Source organism: Colobus angolensis, unplaced genomic scaffold (assembly GCF_000951035.1).
Source record: "Colobus angolensis palliatus isolate OR3802 unplaced genomic scaffold, Cang.pa_1.0 Scaffold451, whole genome shotgun sequence".
Taxonomy (NCBI): Eukaryota; Metazoa; Chordata; class Mammalia; order Primates; family Cercopithecidae; genus Colobus; species Colobus angolensis.
The window spans coordinates 282,405-288,749 of record NW_012117944.1 but is presented as its reverse complement, the minus strand read 5'-3'; positions in this window follow the sequence as shown (position 1 = coordinate 288,749).

The following is a 6,345-nucleotide window of genomic DNA, read 5'->3' as shown; positions in this document are numbered from 1 at the left end:
AAGAAAGAAAGGAAGGAAGGAAGGAAGGAAGGAAGGAAGGAAGGAAGGAAGGAAGGAAGGAAGGAAGAAAGGGAGAAAGAAAGAAATGAGCTGGCGTGGTAGTTCATGCCTGTGGTACCAGCTACTTGGGAGGCTGATGCGGGAGGATCACTTGAGCTCAGGAAGTTGAGACTGCAGTGAACTATGATTGTGCCACTGCACTCCAGCCTGGATGGCAGAGCGAGACCCTGTCTTAAATGATGATGATGTTAAAACCTCCAGTATCTACAGTGTGTGTGAGATGTGCCACCAGATGGCGCCATAAATGAAATTGTAACATGGAAGAACTCCAACTCCTTTAATATTTCTGCAGATTTCTGGTGAGGCTTTTGTCCTTGTGATCTGCTCTGCTTTTGGGATACTCTTTTTGCATGTGAGGTCCCATGTTGACCCCGTTCCTGAAACCCAGCTCCTTTCTTAACTCTCTTATTTATACCTGCCCCATTCTGCTACACACACCCCAACTCAAGTCTTCAGTAGATTTGGAAGTTAAAGAGTAAATGAGGGTTTATATTTTTGTGTTGAGAAAACTTTTTATTTTACCCAGATTCATTGTTCACAGTTCTGGAGGTTGGGAAGTTCAATATCAAGGTGCCGGCAGATTTGGTGTCTGTTGAATGCTCACTCTCTGCTTCAAAGATGGTGCCATCCAGCTGTATCCTCACATGGGGAAGGGGCAAACAATTTCCTTGAAGATTCTTTTCTAAGGGCACTGATGCACTCATGAGGGAAAGCCCTCATGAACTGCTCATCTCCTAAAGGCCCCACCTCTTAATGTTAAATTGGGTATTAGATTCCGACATATAAATTTTGGGGCAACACCAACATTCAGACATCAGCACTACTAAACAATGGCTATGGCTATAAAGTATTCAATAGATGATAATTATTACTATAATGAGATTCTTTGACTCCATTTTTGGAATGGATCTTTGAATTCTTGACGAGGAAGAGATATAAAATAAAAAGAAATAGAAAGCCTGGTGACTGACTTCTCAATTTTCATTCTCTGCTTATTGATCTAAACCAATCATGACAATCCCTCACAATAGTCAGTAATCGGTTTAGGGATAAGAATTCGTAAGCCAATTTGGGGCAACGAAATGTAGAAAATGCTTAAAAAGAACTTTTACCAAAAAAAGTTCCCTTCTAACTAAGGGCTAGGACTATGAAAAACCCATTTGTATGTAGCTAGGCACAAAGACTCACGCTGTCTTGGTTACAGCTAACAGTCATTTCATGACTACTAAGGAAATTCACTTATTACTTAGTCTTCCTCTTTGGATGGATTTCTGAGGATTTTCTATGTAAACAATTGTGTGTCATCTGTAAAATAATTATTTTCTAAATTATATGTTTTTTTTTAAATGCTATAAAGAACTGGCTAGATCTATAATGCAATGTTGAATAGAGGTGATAAAAGTGAATGTGTTTATCTTGACTTCAATCTTAAAAGAGCATTAGTTGAGGTTTTTTGTAGATGTCCTTTATCAGATTGAGAAAACACCCTGTCATTCCCAGTTTGATAATTGTTTGTAGAATAAACCAGTGTTCATTCTGACAAATGGGTTTTTTTTTCAATTTTTAAAAATTGTGGTCAAATACACATAACATTTACCATCTTAACAATTTTTTTCTTTTTTTGAGATGGTGTTTTGCTCTTGTTGCCCAGGCTGGAGGGAAATGGCACGATCTTGGCTCACTGCAATCTCCACCTCCAGGGTTCAAGCAACTCTTCTGCCTCAGCTGCCTCAGTAGCTGGGATTACAGGAACCCTCCACCACGACCGGCTAATTTTTTTGTATTTTTACTAGAGATGGGGTTTCACCATGTTGGCCAGGCTGGTCTCGAACTCCTGATCTCAAGGGATCTGCCTGCCTTGGTCTCCCAAAATACTGGGATTACAGGTGTGAGCCACCACACCCAGGCAGTATTAGATACATTTATAATGTGTAATTATCACCACCATCTATCTCCATAACTCTTTTCATCTTATAAAACTAAAACTCTATACCCATTAAATAGTAACTCCTCATTTTCCCCTTTCCCCAGCTCTTGGCAACCACGATTCTACTTTCTTTAACAAAGGACTTTTTCTGTATCATTTGAAGTGGTCATATGGTTTTTCACTTTTATTCCATTAATAAAGTGGATTATGTTGATTCATTTTTATATGTTACATCAACTTACGTTCTTGAATCAATCCTCTTTTTTCTTTTAAAAGGTAGGGTCTCACTCTAGTGCTCAGGCTGGAGTGCAGCGGCATGATCATAGCTGACTATAACCTCGAACTCCTGGGCTCAAGTGATCCTCCTATCTCAGCCTCCCAAGTAGCTAGGACTATAAGTGTGCACAACTAGACCTGGCTAATTTATTTTTTTTTAAATTTTTCGTAGAGGTGGGGCCTTGCTATGTGGCCTATAGGCTGATCTCAGACTCCCAAGCTCAAGAGATCCTCCCCCATAGGCTCCCCAAAGTTTTGGAATTACAAGCATGAGCCACCTGTCTGGCCCCTTGAGTGAACTGTATTTGGTTATGCTGTATTATCCCAATAATATATTGCTAGATTTTATTTGCCAATATTTTATTAAGGAGTTTTGCCTCTGTGTTCATGAGGGTTAGTTGCATATAATTTCCTTTTTTAAAAATGTGTTTGTCAGCTTTTGGCATCGGGTTATCCTGGCTTTGTAAAATGAGCTGGGAAGTATTCCCATTTCTATTTTATGAAAGATTTCGTGTTGAGCTGGTTTTGTTTATCACTTAAATGTTTGAAAAAATTCACCAGTAGTGCTATCTGGATCTAACTTTTTCTTGTTGGTAAGTTTTAAATTATGAATTTATGTAGTAGATATATACCTATTCAGATTTCCTATTTCTGCCTGTATCTATTTTAGTAATTGATATCTTTTGCAACATTTGTATATTTCTTCTTATTTCTTACAATTATTGAAGAAGTGCAAATGTTGTTCCTTGAGAAGCGATATGCCTTCCCCTCTGGCTGTTTTAAAGATTTATCTCTCTGGTTTTTATTAGTTTTCGTACAATGTTGTTAAATGTGGTTTCCTTTTTGTGTGGTTTTTAGCCTTTTTTTGAAACTATGGCTTAATATATTTCTACAGTTTAGAAATATTTCAGCCAATATTTTCAGCCAACTTTTCATAGACTGCTTCTTTCCTATTCACTCTCCTCTTTTCTCTGAGACCTCAATTCCATGTATGTTGGATATGACCCATATGTCTCTTACACTTTTTTTCTCAGTATTTTTCATGCTTTAAAAAAAAAAAATTACTGGTTGTTTTATTCTAATCAATTTTCCAGATCTCTCTCTTCTTTTTAAAGTTGTGTCTATCTGTTTTTAAACCCATGCACTGGGCTTTTTATTTCAGTTGTACTTTTTAGTTTTGGCATTCCATCCGTTTCTTTGGCGTTGCTTCTTGTTGCCTGCCAAAATTCTCAATCCTGTTACATTAGCTATTTTGTTACTGCATAACAAATTACCACAAACTTATTGGCTTAAAACAACACATGTTTATTATCCCACAGTTCTGTGAGTCTGAATTTTGGGTGCAGCTCAACTGGGTTCTCTGCCCAGTCTAACAGCTGAGTTGCATTCTTATCTGGAGGCTGCGGGGAAGAATTTGCTTCCACGCTCATGCAGGTTGTTGGCAAAATCCAGTCTTTTTGGTTATAAGGCTGAGGTCCTTGTCTTTTAGTTGGCTGTTGGCCAGGGGTCACTCTCAGCAACCTGAGGCCATCAGCTGTTCCCTGCCATGTTGTCCCCTCCATCTTTAAAGCCAGCAATGGAGAATCTCCTTACATCAAATCCCTCCCACACTTCAAATTATTTTTTTTTCAGCAGCCAGTCCACCTAATTAGGTCAGGCTCACCAAGGATAATATCCCTTTCTTAAATTCAACTGTTCCATAAACCATAACGTAGTCACGAAATAACTATCCCATCATATTCACAAGTCTTGCTGCACTCAAGGGGAGGAGATGATGTGGGCACATATAACAGGAGTGGGCATTTTGTAGGTCATCGTGTAGGAGCAGGACAAGACTACCACATTGGTCTTTCATGTATTTCAACATAGTCATTGAAAGATTCTTGTCTAATAATTGTTTTCTGGATTATGTGGATATCATTTGTTTTCACTGTCTCTTGTTCTTGGCTTTCATCATGACTTATCTTCTTGTATCTTTGATAATTTTTCATTGTATGTTGAGTGTGGCATATATACAATTGTGAAGATATTTGAGGACCTGAAAGATGTGATTTTCCTCCACGAAGTTTCTACCGCTGTCCCCGCCCCACCACCACTACCACCCATTGTTGCCCAGGCTGGAGTGCAGTGGTACGATCTCAGCTCACTGCAACCTCTACCTCGTGGGTTCAAGTGATTCTCCCCCTGAGTAGCTGTGATTACAGGCACGCGCTACCATGCCCAGCTAATTTTTGTATTTTTTGTAGAGACAGGGTTTCACCATGTGGCCAGGCTGGTCTCAAACTACTGACCTCAGGTGATCCACCCGCCTTGGCCTCCCAAAGTACTGGGATTACAGGTGTGTGCCACCGCTCCTGGCCTCTCCGTGATATTTTTCTTTTGATTAGCAATCCTAATTGAGTTTATTCATCAGAATTTTACATGCCACAGGGCTGGGATTTATTCTCTGTAATGGTAGGTCTTTTTCTGGCTCCTTCTTACTCCTAAGATATAGCTGTCAGCATTCTAATTAAAAGCCTGGGACACTATCAGATGTCTCCTCATTCTTGTGTCTTAAACTTTAATTTTTGTTTCCTCAGCCCTATGGTTCTTATCAAAGCTCTTGTCAGCTTCTCATTTGCCACTTTTGAAATTGACATTGACTTGAAGTGGGGGAAAGCGACCCCAAATACCAGGCTCAGCCTCCCCGCTCCTGAATGCTGGTTACTCAGTTCATCATTACACTGGTGCCCTCTCATGCCTTCAGAAAGATTCAAAAATATTTGTGTTCAGCTCTTCATTATTGTAGCAAGAAGTTGGTATGAAACAACCTATTCCACCATGCCAGAAGCTGCAATAGGAGAATTTCAAAATAGCGGTGACCTATTGGGCTATACTTTAAAAATCAATAGTATTGGACTTTTACATCACATCGCACACTAAAAAATATCTCATATGAATTAAATATTCAAAACATAAAGAATTTAGAAAATGTTATAAAAGCACATGCAGAAAAAGTTGGAAATGTATTTGTAAAGTTAAGGGATATTGCAAACCATTGTTCATAATTTATTATATAAACTTTAAGACTTCTAAGGTGGCAAAAATATTACAAATTTGTAAAAGAAAACCCTGAATAGGATAAATATTTGCAGCATCTACTAGAAGAAGAATTAATTTTTGTTGTATAAGTGCTCCTAAAGTCAATAAATATATAAAGACATGCAAAACATATGAATAGGAAAATCACAAAAGGAAATAAATTGCTAGTAAACATATGAGGTGTTTAACCTCATTAATAACCAGACCAATATAATTTTATATCTACTAGAATGGAATATGATATATCTGATAATGTTAGAAGGATTTAGAGATTCTGTTAGACTATGTTTTGATACAGGTTTTTGGAAAAAGATTGTCAATATACATCAAGTTTTAAAATGCAGATTTGCTGATTCCAGAACAACCTTTTTTTTTTTTTTTTGGTGAGATGGAGTCTTGTTATGTTGCCCAGGCTGGAGCGCAATGGCACGATCTCTGCTCACTGCAGCCTCCGCCTCCCGCGTTCAAGCAATTCTCCTGACTCAGCCTCCTGAGTAGCTGGGATTACAGGCACGCACCACCAAGCCCGGCTAATTTCTGTATTGTTAGTAGAGACGGGGTTTCACCATCTTGGTCAGATAGGTTTCAAACTCCTGACCTTGTGATCTGCCCACCTCGGCCTCCCAAAGTTCTGGGATTACAGACATGAGCCACTGCGCCCGGCCGATTCCAGAACAATTTTAAACATACTGAAACTGAAGTATAACACAATTATAGAAAAGTACACAGAACATACATGTACATTTTGGTGACTCTCACTAATCAAATACTCACGTAACCTGTGAAGTTTGTTTCTAGGGCTCTATCCTTAGGAAATATTTCCAAAGGCAAACAAACAAGCTTATAAAAAGCTGCTACCTTCAGCATATTTAAATACTGTTTGAATGTTTTTAAATTCCAATTTTATTTAAATTTAATTTCAAAGACTTTTCTTTCTTTCTTTTTTTTTTTTTTTTGAGATGGAGTCTCCCTCTGTCGCCCAGGCTGGAGTGCAGTGGCGC